Genomic DNA, 21,444 nt, shown 5'->3' on the forward strand with positions numbered 1-21,444 from the left:
ATTCCTCACATTTCTCCCCCATCCACCTCTTCCCCCTTCCTTCCCCTCCAGGACAAAGGTCGAGTAACAACTTCCTACTCCTTACCCACCTTTCCCCTTCCCCCTGCCGGCCCTCCCTATCCTTCCATGACACCGCCTTGTCCCCCTACACCTATACTTGACCTCAGCGGGAGCCAAAGTCCTAGCCACCCATTTCATGTCTCAGTCAGCATCAAATATAAAAAAACAATTTTAATGAACTTTGGCTGCCCATCCCACAATGAAGGATGCTCTCTCAGACTGGACACTCTTGCGGGAGGGCCTAGGCCCTGCCCTGGATGAAATGACAGACTCTGGAGATCCACAGTGGATGGCCTCACCCTTCCTGGGGATTGGATGGGGGGAGGAGGGGAGGGAGAGGGAGCTGGGATTGACATGTAAAGCAAGCTTGTTTCTAATTTAAATAAAAAATGAAAAAAAATTTTAAAGGCTGAGGAAGGTCCCCAAACTCCCATACAGGAATTGGTGAAAATGTTTTTTTTTTCAACGCCTGAAAAGAGGCATTGAATGTTAGCATAAACTTTTAAGGGGGACCATGGTGGATTCCATGGCAGGCAAGGGTGACCAAGGCAGAGGGACAAACAGGCAGACAGAGCTAAGTGCAAAGTTTTATTAGAAAGGGGAGGGAGGGGGAAGGAAAGAGACACAGAGAGAGGACAGAAGAGAAGAGGGAGACAGGACAAGTCCTGTCTGCCCCAGGGAAACAGCAGGAAGAGAGCAGAGAGAGAGAAAAACCAAAGTTCTCCTCCCAAAAAACAATGCCATGCTCCAAGCCTGAGCATTAGCAGCTGCACTGAGGTCACAAGGGGTAAAAAGAAGTTTACCACCATGAGGCTCCATCCCGCTGGAGCTCAGCCCAAGTCAGCTCTGCAACGAATGTGGGCAGGATGGTCATTTGGCAAGATATTACCTGGATCCTCAGGCACCGACGAGGCCATGCTCTGCCTGCCTTCAGCCTGAACACTGGAAATCAGAATGCTCCCGTGCAGACTCTCTGCTTCTATTCCAAGCCATGGAGGTACAGCCTTGCCAACACCAGCAGCTGAGTCTGTGCCAGCCTTCGAACTACTCAGGCTGGCAGAGAACTGATGTGATCCAAACTTGGTGACTCCCATTGCCCTCTCCTAGCCTAGGGTAACACTGCAGGTAGTGGGTAAGTTCATTACTTCTCTTTTGGACACCTAACTCTGTTTTGACCTCTCGGGTACCACAGTTCCCTTTCCAATTCCTGTCACTGGGATGGATGGGAACCCCTCCTTCCTGTTTAAGTAAAACCTAGGATTGCTTTAGCTGAAAAAGCTATCTCACTTCTGTTCATCTAGTGATCCCTCAGATCTGATGGCATTTGATGAGTGGGGTACTGATAGCTCATTAGTTTATTAAGCTAAATTTCTTGCTAAAAATACAGACAGGCTTCATAGTGAGGGATTAACAAGTTTCAGATGTAACTTCACAGGTTCAGGGTTTTAAATTTCCTCTGATTGTCTTCTAAATATGTTCACACCCTTTAACTTAAAACCATAGCCTTTTACTATGACACCAAGATGTAAATCTGACCCAACTGTCTTACAGATACCTGCAATTTTCTGGGAGAAGTTCTTCTATATCAAGAAATCTGGTCTGATAAAAACAGTCTCTAGAACCCATTTTCACCCTATGTCTTATAGGTTCACACACCTGCCTGGGCAAAGGCCAACCCACTGAGGGTCCTCCAGATAACACCAGCACCTGCACCAGCTCCTAGGACTTCACCATTGGTACCACCTCTCCAGGCTTAAGTGGGCACCTCTTCAGGACACTTGGTCTGTCCAGCTACTAGGACCCTCCACTCTCTGGTTTTCCAAGATGTCCCCCTGTCTCACTCACTCAGCCTTGCCTCTTCTGTACTACCAGGACACTTCTCCATTCCCTTTGTTCTGGCAGTTATCTCTCTTTCCATGGCAAGCCCCATTCATAGGACCAATGATAACAATCTATTTTTTTCTTCTAGCAACATGCCTTCTCCAACTCCTCAAGGAACAGGTACCTGAGCTCTACAGGATGGCAGCTAACTAAATGCTTCTTCACTCATACCACTGACTCCTCCCCCACACACGCATTGTCCCTTGTCAGCAGGAAGAAGCCAGACATGTACCCAAAGAGTATGGGATGTTACGGTGGAAGTTCCACCCAAGCCCCCTCACCCATCTCTCTCCAAACCCTGCTGCATCTCAGAAAGCCTGTTAAATGATAACCCCTCCCCCCCAGAGATGCTCAAGACCACTCCCACAGGGCATTTAAACTGCCCCCCACCCCAGAAAATAGACATGTGGTTTTTCCAGTTTCCCTTTCCCATCTCCTCTCTGGGGGGCTGGAAGACCATCCGGGAGTGTTGTATCCATTAAACATGGGCTTTTTCTAATTTGGTCTGACTTGATCTGATTTGGATTGCTGCATCTGCATAGAGGCTTATTGGTGTGTAGAAACTTTTCACATGCCTATAGTCTCAGGAGTCAGAGGCAGGCAGATCTAAAGTTCAAAGTGAGCCTAGTCTGCAGAGTGAGTTATAGGACTGTTACACAGAGAAATCCTGTCTTGAAAAACAAAAAGAGAAAAAAAGAAAAATAACCAGGAGCCAAGCAATGGTGGAGCACAACTTTAATGCCAGCACTTGGGAAGCAGAAGCAGGTGGATCTCTGTGAGTTCAAGGCCACCCTGGTCTACAGAGTGAGTTCTAGGACAACCAGAACTGAGAAACCCTGTCTTGAAAAATAAACAAAAAAATCAAAACAAAAGAGAAAAACAGCTGGGAGTTAGAGAGAAACCACAACTGTAAATTTTCATTTGGAGTCTTTCAAGGTAACTCAGGGAGACCTTATCAGGACACTCAGAAACAGAAAGGAAACACAGGAGTAAATCTAGTAACAGAAAAGGTTAGATTGGAATGACATTTTCAGTATAAAGCCTTGCAAAAAAAAAAAAAGGGGGGGACAGTGTTGTGAATAGGTCTCAATGATAGATGCTCACTTAACATTTTCCATTGACTAGGTTTCATGGGTAGCAGAAACTGTCAGAGACTTAGCTACAGAAAAGTAAAATTTTATATTCATCCTCAAACCAGAAGCACAAAGAGCAAAACTCAAGGAAAATAGTCACAATGTTTGTGACACCTGAGATTCATTTCTATACTTGCAGCTATTAACTACTAATACCATGATATTTTAAAATTAATAAACAGTAGTGAGGGCATACAACACAAGAATTTTCACATACTGGATATTAACTTTCCTTCAGTATATACCCAAGAATCTAGGTTTTTAATACAGTACGTCTGCTTCAAAAAATAGATTACAAACAATTCAATATAGTAAAAAAATCAATATATGTAAAACACTCTTCATTTTATAGAAAGGACATCTTTGAGAAACATAAATGTGCTTTCCTGACTCACATTTCTTTCATGGATTTCCCTACAAATGACACTGTTCTTTTTCTATTAGAAAGCAGAAATGGGAAGCTCATCAAAACTCTCAGTTTTTCAAGACAGTTTCTCTGTATAACAGTCCTGGCTGTCCTGGGACTCATTCTGTAGACCAAGCTGGCCTGGAACTCACAGATATCCACCTGCCACCGCACCACAGCTTGGCTATCTTTTTTAAAAGGTATATTTTGTCACAGTCTCAATTTTCTAAGAAGTGCCCACTCCACATTTTAACAACTATGAAAAATAGTAATAACATGGCATGTAACATTAGTAAGACAGACCCTAAGAGCCTGTTAGGTACTAATACTGACGCAGGTTCTAATACTATCTAATTCTATTTGTGGGAAACATGCCAGGACGCAGCAAGGAAAACAGGAGTACTCACCAATGTCCCTGATCTCTTACACTCTACACTGTATATGGCTTTACAAAATGCTTTCCTGTTACTAAATACATAGGTGAAGAATTTTACTTTTAATTTTTAATGATTGTGTGTGAAGTTTTTCGTGAATGTACGTCTATGTACCGTGTGTGCCTGGTGCCTGTGGAAGTCAGAAAGCAAGAGAACTGAATCCCCTAAAATTAGAGTTATGGATGGTTGTAAGACACCATGTAGGTACCAGAACTCGAACGTGGATCCTCTTCAAGAGAAACAAGTGCTCTTAAACACTGAGTCATCTCTCTAGCCACAAAAGATTTATTTTAATTATAATAACATCTTCACAGCTTAGAATAAGGTATTAAGTGGAAAGAAAAACCATGTTAGGTAAGTGTACAAACACTAGAGAGTACTATGAAATATGTTATATTTATAAACAAAATTACAAAAAAAAGCTTGCATGATGGTTTAGCAGTTAAGAGTAGGTAATGTTCTTGCAGAGGAAGTGAGTTCAGTTCCCTGTACCCATGTTTGGTGGCTCACAACAGCATGTTACTCTAGCCCCAGAGGATCAGATGCCTGTTACCTCTATGGACACCTGCACTCATGTGTACATACACATATATGCATTCACACATACACGCACACAATTAAAACTAAATCTCTAAAATATAGTCTTCTAAAAGTTGCTGAAGAAACCATCACTTATATGCATATTGAATAAAATATACATATTGAAAGGACACTACTGGACAGCTTTTGGTATGCTGGGAAAACAATGGTGAGCATAAAGAAAGCAAACCAGTTGAACTATGTCCTTAGGAACAATTTTTTTGGGTTTTTTCTGAGACAGGACTTCTCTGTGTAACAGCCTTTGCTGTCCTGGAATTTGCTTTGTAGACCAGGCTGATCTTGAAGTCACAGAGATCTTCCTGCCTCTGCCTCCCAAGTACTGGGATTAAAGGTGTGCACCACCAAGCCCAGTTGGAACAACGTTTTATGAAGAAAAAAATGTTCATAACTTTTCAAATGATTATTTGGTCAAGGTGATTCAGGTTAAATCTGAAACTGGATAATACATGTGTCAGGTCCCAACCCCCCAGGATGGCAGTTTGGACTCAGCTCAGGCTGGACTCTGACTCAGTAAACACTCAGCATTCTTCAGAAATCTTGTAAAGTAGATGTCTGTTTGCCAGGAAAAACCAGTGCTTTCTTATCTTCTCCTACAGCTCCCCAACCTCTGGAAAGGGCATCTAGTTGTCTATTAACTCAAAAAAGCCTCCAACAGACCAGAGCCCAAAGCTAGTTCTCAAGCTGATTCAGCTAACCTGTTTTGCTCAAAAACAATACAGCCCCTTATAACTAACTGGCAAGACTTTCCCACCAGTTTTGCTGTATTCTCTGCTCCCATTGCCCTGGCAATTTCCAGTCTGCTAATCTCTCTGTCCAGGAGAGATAGTCATGGCAGATTCCCCCAGATGCCTTTGGCTAGTCTCTCTTACCTATAATAAAGCCTTCCCTACTAACCATGAAGTAGCCAATGTGGTGGTATCTTTACTGACCTCCTAGCTTACATCACACAAATGAGGTTTATTTTGATGAGCATAGATATGTGTGTATGAAAGAAAACTGAAAAGAAGCTGTGCCTGCAGAGACTCATTGATAGAGAGCTGTGGAGATATTGGCATGTTGCAGGCCCAGAGGTTAACTGCCTTATCTTCCCCTGGTTCTACCCTAAGGAGGAGCTGCCATTCCATGTCAACCTCTATGTTAGAACATCTTGTGACTAACAGAACCCTTTGGGAATCTATTAACTTAGAACAGCACTAGTTTCTACCAACCCAAAGCTTAGACAGCAACTTGGACCTCTAGGAAAACTTCCCTCATCTAGGCGTATCTACTTCTTTGATATATCATCCAAAGTAATTTAAGCTTGCATTGATTCACAACTTTATTCTCTAAAACTATAAAACTACATGAAACTGCTTCAATGTTGGAACATGGAATTTGGGGTAACCTAAATCTTTGTTCCCAGGCCATGGTCACTCAAAATAGCTCCAAAATAAACTATCTCTTATTTCCTTTAAGATGGACAGCTATGGGTTTGTTTATTTTTTTTTGAGTTGACATATATGTAAAAGGAAGTTAAAAGTGCCAAGGCAGACATGGATCACAGTATATTTTAATGTAGCTTTATGGAGATGAAAACCAATAAGGCAATTTGCATGAAATTTAAGTAATCCTGATGGGATCCAGCCCACCTAGAGACTGTCAGAATCCTAGTCCCTTTCTCTGCCAACAGGACAGGCAAGGTAAGCATGGGCCTGTTTCCCACCTGCCTTCTGGTGCCCTGCTTGCAACCAGCTAAGGCCTGGGGACTGTGCACTGCAGATCCCACCCCAATGGGGTCCAGCACACCCTGAGACTGACAAGGTTCCAGTACTAGGACAAACTCCATCCATGAGGAGAGGAGAGCCACCAGAGTATTGAACCTGCTTGTACCCACCAGAAGGGAACCTTGGTCCCATACCCACCAGGACAGGAAAAGACTCCTGCACCCACTAGAAGAAGGGATGGGAAGGAGACAATATAAAAACACACTCACCGCCAAAATCTAGAAACTATACCAGCAAGACTCAAACATCCCAATGCATATGAAGCAGAAGAGAATGACCTTAAAAACAACTTCATGAAAATGGTAGAGGTCATCAAGAGGATATGAGAAAATACCTTGAAGAAATAGAAGAAAAAAAAAACAAACCACAAGCCAGGCGTTGGTGGCGCACGACTTTAATCCCAGCACTCGGGAGGCAGAGACAGGCGGATCACTGTGGGTTCGAGACCAGCCTGGTCTACCGAGTGAGTTCTAGGACAGGCTCCAAAACAATACAGAGAAACCCTGTCTCGAAAAAACAAAAAAAAAAACAAAAAACAAAAACAAAACAAAACAAACAAACCACAATAATTCAAGAAATGGACGAAAAGACAAAGCAAATATTGCCAGGAACAATTCAAACAGTGCAAGGGTTGAAAACTGAAATAGAGACAATAAAAAAAAAAAACAAAGTCGGAGGGAATGCTGGAAATAGAAAAGTTGGGCAAATGGTCAGGTACTACAGATGCAAGCACAACCAACATTATTAAAACTCAAGCCACACATAAAACCTCACATACTTATAGTGGGAAACTTCAACACCCCACTCTCACCACTAGACAAGACTACCAGACAGAAACTTAACAAAGAAACAAAGGTCCAGGCGGTGGTGGCGCACACTTTTAATCCCAGCACTAGGGAGGCAGAGGCAGGAGGATCTCTGTGAGTTTGAGGCCAGGCTGGACGGACAGCCTCCAAAACAATACAGAGAAACCCTGTCTTGTAAAGCAAACAAACAAACAAACAAAAAGAAACAAAGGATCTAATAGAAGCTATGAACCAATTGGATTTAACAGACATTTATAGAACATCCCATCCAAACGCAAAAGAATATACCTTCTCAGCACCACATGGAACCGTCTCAAAAATTGACCACATACTTGGCAACATAGCAAACCTTAACAGGTACAAAAAACTTGGAATAACTCCATGTATTTTATAAGACCGCCATGATTTAAATTTAGAATTCCACAACACAAATTGCAGAAACCCTACAAACACATGGAAATTGAATAATGCACAATTGCACCATTCCTGGGTCAGAGAAGAAATAAAAAAAGAAATTATAGACTTCCTGGAATTCAATGATAATGAAGACACAACATACCCAAACTTATTGGACACCTTGAAAGCAGTTCTAAGAGGAAAGTTCACAGCACTAGGTGCCCACATGAAGAAACTGGAAAATAGTCACACTAGAAAATTAACAGCACAATTGAAAGCTCTAGAACAAAAAGAAGCAAACTCACCCAGGAGGAGTAGACTCCAGGAAATAATCCAACTGAGGACTCAAATAAATAAAGTAGAAACTAGGAAAACAATAAAAAAAATCAATTTAATGAAGAGTTGGATCCTTGAAAACATCAAGATAGACAAAAACGTTTATCCAAACTTATGAAATGGCAGAGTGTGAACATGCAAATTAATAAAATCAGAAAAGAAAAGAGGGGCATAACAATAGAAACTGAAGAAATCCAGAGAATCATCAGTTTATACTTTGAAAACCTGTACTCCACAAAATTTGAAACATATAGGAAATGGACATTTTTCTGGATAGATATCCCTTTCCAAAATTAAATCAAGAAGAGATAAGCAATTTAAATAGACCTATAACCCCTAATGAAATAGAAGCAGTCATCAAAAGTCTCCCAACCAAAAAAAAACCCAGAGCCAGATGGCCTCAGTACAGAATTCTATCAGAAATTGAAGGAAGAGCTAATACCAATTCTCCTCAAAGTATTCCACACATAAAAGCAGAAGGGTCATTGCCAAACTAAATAAACTCTTTTTATTAGGCTTCAATAACCTTGATGCACAAGCCACACAAAGGCAATACTAAGAAAGTGAACTTCAGACCAATATTCCTCATGAACATTGATGCAAAAATACTCAATAAAATACTGGCAAATCGAATCTAAGAACACATCAGAAACATTATCCACCATGATCAAGTAGGCTTCATCCCAGGGATGCTGGGATGGTTCAACATATGAAAATCCATCAATATAATCCATCATATAAACAAGCTGAAAAACAAAATCACATGATCATCTCACTAGATGCTGAAAAAGCCTTCAACAAAATCAAAACACTCCATCATGATAAAGGCCTTGGAGAGATCATGGATAAGAGAAACATACCTAAACATAATAAAAGCTATATACAGCAAACCAACAGCCAACATCAAACTAAATGGACAGAAATGCAACGTGATTCCTCTAAAATCAGGTAAAAGACAAGGCTGTCCCCTCTTTCCATATATCTTCAATACTGTATTTGAAGTTCTAGCTAGAGCAATAAGACATCAAAAGGAGACCTAGAAGATACAAATTGGAAAAGCAGCCAGACTTTCACTAAATACATGATATGATAGTTTACATAAATGAGCCAAAGAACTCTTCCAGGGAACTCCTACAGCTGATTAACACCTTCAGCAAAGTGGCAGGCTACAAGATCAACTCAAAAAATCAGTAGCCCTAATATATACAGATGATAATAGGGCTGAGAAAGAAATCAGAGAAACATAACCTTTTACAATTGCCACAAACAACATAAAATACCTTGGGGTAACACTAACCAAACAAGGGAAAGACCTGTACTGCAAGAAATTTTGAGTCTTTAAAGAAAGAAATTAAAGAAGGTACCAGAAAATGGGAAAAACTCCCATGCTCTTGGGTAGGTAGGATCAACGTAGTAAAATTGGCAATCTTGCCAAAAGCAATCTACAGTGCAATCCCCATGAAAATACGAGCCCAATTCTTCACAGAGCATGACAATAATAATCGGAGGCACAGACAGTCACAGTGTAGGATGCAGGAGAAGCAGCATGTTGACCCTTCCTCTGAAAATGGAAAGCTGCGGATTACTTCCAGGCTTCTGTGGTTTGATGAAACAAGACCTCCTGAAGCAATGTCCCGGGCCATCCAGCATCTGAAACGGCTGGGATGATACAGCCATACAAACCACAAAAACAAGGACTTAGCCAGGTTTCTGGGTTTTGTCATGAACCCCATTGTACGGACAGCACCCCCTATCAGGGAAGCAATTTGGAATGAGCAACGTCCAAATTCCCAAATATTGTTTATAAATCTTTGTTTTCATTTAAATGGAGTTGCTTATAATTGGTTAATGATCACAATCAATCTCTTTTTAAAGGTAAAAGGGGATTACAGTAGGAAATGAATACTTTGTATTGGTATGGTTTTTCATTTACTGATACAAATTTAAGGTCAATTTTGTGATATGTATATTTCTCCTCTTGTTTAGGTATTGTGTTTGCATAACTCATCTAAAAATGTGATGTATAATTAAATATAGATTATACATAGTTACCGATAATAGTCAGAACTTACAGTTAGGTAAATTAGGTTTTCTAGATACACAGAGAGGTATTTTAGATAGATAGATAGATAGATAGATAGATAGATAGATAGATAGATAGATAGACAGTCTTCAAACCCTTCAAAGACCTTCAGAAAATGGCATTTAAAATGGTTTAGGGTTTTTCTTGACAATAAGAAATGTCTGCTCCTGGCAGCAACAATTACATCTGAGAGAAAGATGGGCATCGAAGAAACTCGTTACGGAGTTTTTTTCAACATGGCAAGATTAGCCATCTGGGAAAGAAATGCTCTTGCCTAGACTGTTTGACTGCTGCTGTATGAACTGGACATGCAGGACCCACAGGAAAGTACTGTTGAACTCAAACAGTCCTTCACACTTTCTGCAAGACACAGAAAAATGAAGGACAGACTGCCAATGAAGATGGATAGCTTGAAAATTTCCTGCGTTGCTGAGAAGTCTTCCAGACACACTGTGGCCTATGGGCTGAAGACAGATGCCCCAACGGTACAGAGGAACGTTGGTTGACTGTCCAGGTAGCAAGATGTCTCTGTCAGTACTAATGTTTATATATTATCTTTCCGTGGTCTTTGATGTAGTTGAAGAAAGATAGTTGTAATTATAGTTTTCCTTAGTTATAATAAAAGATAAGTTACATATAAGACTTTAGACTCACAAAGATAGGACAGATTATATTTTCTTTAAATCTTACTAAGTGTTAATGGACAAAATACTCTATTTATAGTTATTGCTTGATAACTGTCCTGTTGTATATAATTTGACTATGTTAAAGTTAAAACCTTTCTTATTATTTAGACAGAAAAGAGGAGATGATGGGGGGAAGTCCTGTGTATCTGCTTATCTTATTGGTTGTTGACTAAAGGACTATTGGCCAATAGGGAAGCAAGATAGGTGGGACTAGGAGTAGAGAAGGATTCTGGGAATGAGAGACACAGACAGTCACAATGTACGATGCAGGAGAAGCAGCATGTGAACTTCCTCCGGTAAGCAAAGACCACATGGAAATACTCAGATTAACAGTTATGGGTTAAACACATAAGTCAGAACTAGCCAGTAAGAAACCAAGCAAACAGCCAACAACTTCATAATATAAAAAAAAAGAATAATAGCCGGGCGTTGGTGGCGCACGCCTTTAATCCCAGCACTCGGGAGGCAGAGGCAGGCGGATCTCTGTGAGTTCAAGGCCAGTCTGATCTACAGAGCGAGTGCCAGGACAGCCTCCAAAACAACAGAGAAACCCTGCCTCGAAAACCCAAAAAAAACAAAAAACAAAAAACAAAAAAGAATAATAATCAAATGGAAAAACAAAATGCCCAGGATAGCTAAAAACAACCCTGTACAATAAAGGAACTTCCAAAGGGATCACCATCCCTGACTTCAAGCTGTATTATAGAACTATAGTCCTGAAATCAGCTTGGTATTGGCACAAAAATACACAGGTAGACCAATGGAATTGAAATGAACACCCTGATATTAACCACACACCTACAAACACCTGATTTTTGACAAAGAAGCTAAAATTATACAATAGAAAAAAGAAAGCATCTTCAACAAATGGTACTGGCATAACTGGATATTGGCATGTAGAAGACTACAGGTAGATCCGTGTCTATCACCATGAACAAAACTTCAAAGACCTCCCCATAAATACAGCCACACTGAACCTAAGTTGCTTTTAGTCAGGGGTCTCTTTTGAGGAAACTATAAGTCCACTGGTGTTGTCAAAAAGCATGGAAAGCAGGTGAAACCCTGAAGCTCTAGAGAATGGCAGAACAACACTGACTAGTGAAGTCACTACTCTCATCTGCATAGCCTCTCAATTCTCCCTCTCATGGATAAAAGCGTCTCCCATGGGCCTCTCCACAAGCCACTTTGGCTCTTCCATCTATTCTGAGGAAGAGGCCTGTTGCCACAGTGGCCACCTCTGCTTTCATAGGACTGAAAACAATACACATGCTTGGGCAACCTACTGAACCAGAATTGAACAGGTATGACACTTCTGAGAAGAGAAAGACAAAGACAAAAGGAATGATATTATTTAAGAACATCTAGTTGGGGACATCCTCTCAAAAGTTGACAAGTAGTTAAGGGTGGCCATTCCTATACAGTTAACTATGGCTTTTCTTTTTCAGTGCGGAGTGTAGGCAGGGTAAGTAGAAACTCAAAAGAATAAAAAGGATAAAAATAAGTTACAGGACAGGTAAGTCAAAGGGGATGTTTTCAGCTTTCTACCAAAGACTAAGGCCCTGAAAACAGGATGAGTGCTAAGTGCTCAGAAGTGTTCTGCTTGCACAGTCTAAGCACTGGATGTATCCCAGCATTAGGGCAAAGAACAATAAATGTGTTTACAGGAAAGGAAAATTCACATCTGAAAATGACAAACATAACTGCAAACTTTAAAAAAGTCAAGGATTTGCAGAGCAGTGCTCACTTCAGCATCATGTATCTTAAAACTGGAGTAATAAATTGGATACTGGCATGTAGAAGAATGCGGATAGATCTATGTCTATCGCCATGCACAAAACTTAAGTCCAAATGGATCAAAGCCCTCAACATAAATCCAGCCACACTGAACCTCTTAGAAGAGAAAGTGAGTGGTACCCTTGAATGAATTGGTACAGGAGACAGCTTCCTGAACGTAACACCAGTAGCATAGACATTGAGGTCAACAATTAATACATGGGACCTCCTGAAACTGAGAAGCTTTTGTAAGGCAAAGGACACAGTCAACAAGACAAAAAGGCAGCCCACAGAATGGGAAAAGATATTCACCAACTCCACATCTGACAGAGGGCTGATCTCCAAAATTTACAATGAACTCAAGAAGCTAGTCTCCAAAACAGCAAAATATTCAAGTAAAAAGTGGGGTTCAGAACTAAATAGAGAATTCTCAGTAGAAGTATCTAAAATGGCTGATAGACACTTGAGAACGTGCTCAACATCCTTAGCCATCAGAGAAATGTAAATCAAAAGAACTCTGAGATACCATCTCACTCCTCTCAGGATGGCTAAAATCAAAAACACCGATGACAGTTTATGCTGGAGAGGATGTGGAGAGAGGGGAACACTCTTCCAGTGCTGGTGGGAGTGCCAACTCGTACAGCCACTATGGAAATCAGTATTGAGATTCTTCAGGAAAATGGGAATCAGTCTACCACAAGACCCAGCAATTCCACTCTTAGGCATATACCCAAATGATACGCATTCATACAAGAATGATGTCTGTTCCACTATGTTCATAGCAGCATTATTTATAATAGCCAGAATCTGGAGGCAACCTAGATGCCCCTCAACTGAAGTGTGGATACAGAGAAGTGTGGTACATTTACTCAGTGGAGTACTACTCAGTGGAAAAAAACAATGTAATCTTGAAATTTGAAGACACATGGGTGGGATTAGAAGAAACCATTCTGAATGAGTCACAAAAAGACAAACATGGTATGTACTCACTCATATATGGGTATTAGACATGGAGTAGGGGATTGCCAGCCTACAATCCCACCGCCAGAGAGTCTGGGAACCAGGGAGGACCCTAAGAGAGATATCTATGGCACCCCAGAGAAGGGGAATGGGGCAAGATCTCCTGAGTTGATTTGGAGCATGCAGGGAGGGGAGACGGAGCTGGGAAAAATAGAGGGGGAGAAGAGGAGGGGAGAGGATGACCTCGGGGAACACTAAGGTTGAGTCAGGGGAAGAATAGAGGAGAGCAGCACGAGAGATATCATAATAGAGGGAGTCATTATAGGTTTGAGGAGAGATCTGGCACTATTGAGATTTCCAGGGATCTACAAGGATGACACCAAATGTCAATTAGAGCAATAGTGGAAAGGATACCTTAAATGCCCTTCTCTGATAATGAGATTGACGACTACCTTGTATGCCATCCTAGAGCCTTCATCCAGTGGATGGTGAAAGCAGAAGCAGACACCCACAGCTAAACACTGAACTGAACTCCTAGAAACCAGTTACAGAGAGGGAGCAAAGGGGTCAAGACTGGGCTGGCGAAACCCTTAGAAACAGCTGACCTGAACAAGAAGACGCTCATGGACCCCAGACTGATGGCTGAGAGACCAGCATGGGAGTGATCCAGACCCTCTAAATTTGGGTGTCAGTGTGGAGGCCTTGGCAATCTATGGGTCCTTGGGTAGTAGATCAGTATTTATCCCTGGCATACAAATGGACTTTTGAGCCCATTCCACATGGAGGGATGCTATCTCAGCCTGGACACATGGGGGAGAGCCTAGGCCCTGCAGGGGATGAAATGACAGACTTTGGAAACCCCCTATGGAGGGCCTCACCCTCCCTGAGTATGGAAGTGAGGACTGAGTGGGGGGTTGGGAGGTTGGGGGACAGGGGAGGAGGGGAGGGAGGAGCTGGGATTGAGGCAAGTTTGCTTCCAATTAAAAAAAAAAGATTAAAGAAGCCCAAAAAACAAATAAGTAATGATGACCACAGGGTGGTAAGACTGTGGTGAGAATTGTTTTCATTACGCTTTACAGAAATTTCTAGACCAAAATGAAATTTAGTCTTTATTGCAAAATTGTACCCACAAAGGTCTATAAGCCCCAGGATCAGTAAGGGAAACAATGACCAGATCTTTCAGAGGAACCTGGTTTCAGACAGGAGAAATAGCATCTTAAAAAGCAAAGAATTCCAAATTCACAGAGCCTGAGATGTTGAGAGGGAAACTCCAGAATGCAACAAATGAATCCCATAATGCAGCAGGCAAAAAAAAAACTCCAACTTCTTTTTTTTTCCAAGCACAAAGGGCGGGTGCACCTATGAGCAGCTTTGCTTCCTACAGCAATACTGACACCTAATGGTCAGAAAAAATAATTCTCGTGCTTGTGGAAAAATGCTGTCTTTAAATTAGCTTCTGGCTAGACTCACTGGAAATGGAAAATCCAAGAATAGAAGATGGCGGGATGAATGAAACCTTTACAAAATGCACTCGTATTTTGCCAGGTGGACCTAGAAAATAACCCCCACCATGAAAGCCTTCCCTGATGCAGCCCTAGGAACCAAAGAAACAGCAAGTTCTTGATTCACTTCAACAGAAGAATTCACTTGTCTCTACCCAAGTATTAACAGGCTCTGAGCCCATGTGGAGATAGACAGTGAGGTCTCCAGCAAGCTGAGTCTACGTGGAGATAGATAGTGAGATCTGCTCAACTCTCCCTCTTGGGGCCCATCAATGTTGTAGCTGACTAGGACTAATGGATGGGACTGTTGATCTCCAGAACAGCTGGTCCACCCACCGCCCTCCCACTTAAGTCAGCCTTGGAACCCATTCCTCCACAGGAGCGCTGTCTTTCTCTCAGTCCTCACCTTAACTACCCACTACAGAGCCAAGGACACAGAGCGGTTAGCCAGTGGACTCTCCTCAAAGCCTTCTGGCTTCACCTTAGCATACCCGTCCTAGGATGTAGGAAAGCCTCTGCCTTTCTGTCTCAGTAATGGACAGGTGCTCTAAATGCACCTGAGATCCTGGAAAAAGATAAGAAAACCATACTCTTTCTGAATCACTTACCTCTATTTCCACATAACTGAGGGAAAAAATCACAAACTGGACCAAAACAAGCTTTAATTTTAAGCACATCATAGGCAGACATGGTTTTCTGAAAGGCAGGACTTAGACCCAAGAGAATTTCCATTCCATCCCTTCTGTCTGTCTTTCTCTAAGCCAGTTTTCCCTCTGTTTTAAAAAGAAAGACTGAACCCACAGGGGGAGATCTGGTACTACAGACCAGGAACTGCAGATGCCATTTGTCTCAAAGGAGGCTGACAGCCCAGTGTCTCAGTGGCTGCAGGGGGACCTTTTCATTCTTTCTTCCTCCCTGATGTGACTGAACTCTCAGCGCCACTAAAACCTATAAGAACAAACTTCAGTTCTTTTATTTCAATACAGTGAAATGTTCATGACAAAATTTTATAGTACACCATACCTTCCCTATACTTAAGCAGTACTAGCATATTAAGTTGTATTGCTTTGTTACAGAGCCCTTTTTGAAAGCAGAAAGGCTGATTGCCGGGGTGAAGAAGACACAGACCAGCAGGAGGAAGGCACTGGGGTAGGGGAGTGGGCCAAGGACTAACACAAAGCAGTATAAAATGCCAGAGTAAAGCCTGTTACTAATTTTAAAGATTAACAACGTTTGGTTTCGGGGCTGGAGAGATGGCTCAGAGGTTAAGAGCACTGACTGCTCTTCTAGGGGTCCTGAGTTCAATTCCCAGCAACCACATGGTAGCTCACAACCATCTACAATTCAATCTGGTGTCCTCTTCTGGCATGTAGGCAGAACACTGTATATGTAATAAATAAATGAATAAAAAAAACAACCTTTGGTTTCCATTTTGAAGACACGAAGGAACTCTTTACTCCCCCTAAAATCGTGACTCTACAACTGATGGTCTTATATGTTATAAAGTCACATGGCTAGGACTGAGTACTTCTTCTGAGAGATCAAGGCCTTCAGACTTCAAGATACAAGGAAAACATGGCTGAACATTCCTGTTCACAGTGGTGCTCAAGACCTTGTACTCATGAGGGACCAAGAATTAAAACTAATAAAAGTTTAAAAACCTGGGCCCAAAATCTATACAGAGAAAGGGAACTTAATGGAAAAGGAAACTCTTTAAATCAGGAGTGCCATGGCTGGCGCCTGAGCCCTGCTCTCAGAGAAGGGGAGGTAACTGTCCACCACTCCTGTTAACATTCCTTGCTAATTGCTAGTCATAAGGATCCTCTGCCAGCTGTAAAGATCCCCAAGCCCAGGGGACAGCTGACAGACCCTGTGATCCCTGTAACCCTGCAAGCCCATGCCCTGTATCTTGCTTAAAATATATAGTTACTGGTTTATTCTGTACTTTATATGACCTTAAGTAACCATGGAAACTGAAATTTGTGGCCTTCAGCCTTATGGTCTGCCCCCTTTAAAAGCTTCTGTTTTTGGCTGGTGGGCATCTCATTTCCTCCACCATGGAAAGAGATCCGGCTGGCCAGCTGAACAATAAATGGAACCTTTTGCTTTTGCATCAGAGTGTCGACTCCTTGGGTTAGTCTCTGGGATTCCCAAACCTGGCACAACACTCTATTGTCATTGTCTGAACCCTTAGTGTGAAGGGGATGTTCCACATGTCCAAGCCAAGGTACCACAACAGCAATAAGAAGAAAAACTGACTTTTACTTCAAAAGTTTATTCAGCTGAGGCACACCAAGGATGATGGTGAGACCAATAACTCCACAGCTGGAATAGGACTGGAATTTCTCAAGAGCAGTGGTTCTCAACCTTCCAAATTCTGCAACCCTTTAATACAGTTCATCATGTTGTGGTGACCCCCCCCACCATAAAATTATTTCATTGCTACTTCATACCTGTACTTCTGCTACTGTCAGGAATCATAATGTAAGTGTCTGTCTGGTATGCAGGAGGTCTGATAGGAGACCCCTGTGAAAGGGTTACTCAAATCCTGGGTCAAGACCCACAGGTTGAGAATCACTGCTCTAGACCAAGGAGAAGGCCATGTGAGTGTGGTCAACCCCAAAGAAATGACTGTCCTCAAGAATATTTTTTTGTGGCCGGGCGTTGGTGGCGCACGCCTTTAATCCCAGCACTTGGGAGGCAGAGGAAGGTGAATCTCTGTTAGTTCGAGGCCAGACTGGTCTACAGAGCCAGTTCCAGGACAGCCTCCAAAACAATACAGAGAAACACTGTCTCGGAAAACCAAAAAAAAAAAAAAAAAAGAATATTTTTTTTGTTTGAGTGTTTGTTTTTTGGTTTTTCAAGACAGGGTTTCTCTAGGTAACAACCCTAGCTGTCCTGGAACTAGCTCTGTAGACCAAGTGCTGGAATTAAAGGAGTGCGCCACCATGGCCTTGCCAAGAATCTTTTTTTTTTCTTTAAACTGGAAACAAGATTGTTTCATATGTCAACCCAGTTCCCTCTCCTTTCCATCCTCCCTGCCCCACACTGCCCCCCCCATTCCATCCCCTTTCTGCTCCTCAGGAAGGGTGAGGCCTTCCATCTTATCCTGAGACCAAGTAAAGGTTAAAAGATCTGGTGCCAGGCAGAGGAGGAACGTGTCTCCCAGGGATGGATTTCACATGGATCTGACAACAGACTGCCCTGGAAGAGAGATAGACTCTAAGCTTATGATGTGCCAAAGATGAGTGAGAGCACATCTTAACCAGGACTGTGGTTAGACATGCCTCTCACCCTCCTTATAAAGCGAAGTCTCATGCCAGCGCCCAGAAGGTGGATGTGGGAGGAAGGGCGGCTCTGGAGCTCTGTCCCTCTTCCCAGTGCGCTCACATAGAACAAACGCCTTTTCTCTGCTCCTCACTACTACTTGTCTCTTTCACTGGACTACTAAGGATAGGTGACGAAGCATAGCCTATTAGGGCTGTCAGGGTTCAGGCCGTGACCCTAGCAACCCCAGTAACACTAGGTTCCAAATACCAACCGATGAGTTGCCAAAATGAGACTAGAGAACCTTCTTTTTTAACTTATTTAATTTTATATTTAAGTTAGAAACAAGCTTGTTTCACATGTCAGTCCCAGGTCCCTCTCCCTCCCTTCCTCTCCCACCCCCAACCAGCACTCCCCACCCCCCACTCAATCCCCACTCCATCCCCCAAGGAGGGTAAGGCCCTCCATGGCAGAGTCCCTCATTTCATTCAGGGCAGAGCCTAGGCCCTCCCTCAAGTGTCCAAGTTAAGAGAGCATCCCTCATCGTGGGATGGGCACACAAAGTCCATTTGTGTTCCAGGGATATATACGGATCTACTACCCCAAGTCCCATAGATTGCCTAGGCCTCCTCCCTGACACCCACATTTAGGGGGTCTGGATCAGTCCCATGCTGGCCTCTCAGTCATCAGGGGGAGTCCACGATCTCCCCCTTGTTCAGCTCAGCTGTTTCTCTGGTTTCACCAGCCCAGTCTTGACCCTTTTGCTCATCACTCCTCCCTCTGCAACTGGGAGAACCTTCTTCTTACTGCTATGTATTTACTTATGCTTTGGGGTTTGTTTGTTTGTTTGTAGAGATGAACCCAGCCTTTGCATATTCAATGTACTTATTTTAAAATACTTAGATATTACACATAATCCTCATAAAGAAGTAAATGAGTCTCTATTTGAAAATGTTATGATTATTGACATAAAAAAAATCTAAGAAAAGAGTTAAGAGATAGGTCAACATTTAAGAGCCCTAGCTGCTTTTCAAGATACCCGGGTTCAATTTCAGGCATCCACACAGCAGGTCACAACTCACAGATGCCATATAAATTCTCACAGCTGTCATGTAAATCCAGCTGTGGGGGACCTGACACTCTCACACAGGCATACATGTAGGCAAAACACCAATGTACATAAAATAAAAATAATTTTTAAAATCTAAGAAAATATACTAGAACTTAAGTGGATTTAACAAGTTGCATAGTATGAGGTGAATACAGAATACTAAACTCCTTTTATATATTTAAACTCAATTTATAGTACTATGATGGTTAATATTAACTGTCAACTTGCCACAACCTACAATCACTCACCCTCTCAATGAGGGATTATCTAGATCAGGTTGGTAGATAAACATGTCTATAGGAAATTTTGTCTTGACTGTTAATTGGCATGACCCAGCCCACTGTGAGCAACACCATTCCCTAGCTAGAGCAAAGCAAGCAAAGATCCATGGTTAGTCTCCATTTGACTGTGGATGTGATGCTTTAACTTCCTGTTTGAACTTCTTTACACTAATGAAATGTAACCTCAAACTGTAAGCCAAATAAGTCCCTTCTTCCCTAAGTTGCTTTTAGTCAGGGGTCTCTTTTGAGGAAACTATAAGTCCACTGGTGTTGTCAAAAAGCATGGAAAGCAGGTGAAACCCTGAAGCTCTAGAGAATGGCAGAACAACACTGACTAGTGAAGTCACTACTCTCATCTGCATAGCCTCTCAATTCTCCCTCTCATGGATAAAAGCATCTCCCATGGGCCTCTCCACAAGCCACTTTGGCTCTTCCATCTATTCTGAGGAAGAGGCCTGTTACCACAGTGGCCACCTCTGCTTTCATAGGACTGAAAACAATACACATGCTTGGGCAACCTACTGAACCAGAATTGAACAGGTATGACACTTCTGAGAAGAGAAAGACAAAGACAAAAGGAATGATATTATTTAAGAACATCTAGTTGGGGACATCCTCTCAAAAGTTGACAAGTAGTTAAGGGTGGCCATTCCTATACAGTTAACTATGGCTTTTCTTTTTCAGTGCGGAGTGTAGGCAGGGTAAGTAGAAACTCAAAAGAATAAAAAGGATAAAAATAAGTTACAGGACAGGTAAGTCAAAGGGGATGTTTTCAGCTTTCTACCAAAGACTAAGGCCCTGAAAACAGGATGAGTGCTAAGTGTTCAGAAGTGTTCTGCTTGCACAGTCTAAGCACTGGATGTATCCCAGCATTAGGGCAAAGAACAATAAATGTGTTTACAGGAAAGGAAAATTCACATCTGAAAATGACAAACATAACTTTAAAAAAGTCAAGGATTTGCAGAGCAGTGCTCACTTCAGCATCATGTATCTTAAAACTGGAGTAATAAATTGGATGCTGGCATGTAGAAGAATGCGGATAGATCTATGTCTATCGCCATGCACAAAACTTAAGTCCAAATGGATCAAAGCCCTCAACATAAATCCAGCCACACTGAACCTCTTAGAAGAGAAAGTGAGTGGTACCCTTGAATGAATTGGTACAGGAGACAGCTTCCTGAACGTAACACCAGTAGCATAGACATTGAGGTCAACAATTAATACATGGGACCTCCTGAAACTGAGAAGCTTCTGTAAGGCAAAGGACACAGTCAGCAAGACAAAAAGGCAGCCCACAGAATGGGAAAAGATATTCACTAACCCCATATCTGACAGAGGGCTGATCTCCAAAATTTACAAAGAAGTCAAGAAGCAAGTCTTTAAAACACCAAAGAATCCGATTAAAAAGTGGGCTACAGAACTACATTGAGAATTCTCAATAGAGGATTCTAAAAGGGCTGAGTGGCACTTGAAAAAGTGCCTAGCCATCAGGGAAATGCAAATCAAAACAACTCTGAGATACCATCTTATTCCTGTCAGAATGGCTAAAATCAAAAACACCAATGACATTTTATGCTGGAGAGGATGTAGAGAGAGGGGAACACTCTACCACTGCTGATGGGAGGGCCAACTTGTACAGCCACTCTGGAAATCAGTATGGAGATTGCTCAGAAAAATGGGAATCAGCCTACCAGAAGACACAGCAATTCCACTATTAGGCATATACCCAAAAGATGCACATTCATACAACAAGGACGTCTGTTCCACTATGTTCATAGCAGCATTATTTGTAATAGCCAGAACCTGGAAGCAACCTAAATGTCCCTCAACTGAAGAGTGGATAAAGAAAATGTGGTACATTTATACAATGGAGTACTCTTCAGCAAAAAAAAAAAGCAATGGAATCCTGAAATTTGCAGTCAAATGGATGGCACTAGAAGAAACCATCCTGAGTGAGGTAACCCAA

Source organism: Mesocricetus auratus, unplaced genomic scaffold, assembly GCF_017639785.1.
Source record: "Mesocricetus auratus isolate SY011 unplaced genomic scaffold, BCM_Maur_2.0 Super-Scaffold_100003, whole genome shotgun sequence".
In the NCBI taxonomy this organism is placed as follows: Eukaryota; Metazoa; Chordata; class Mammalia; order Rodentia; family Cricetidae; genus Mesocricetus; species Mesocricetus auratus.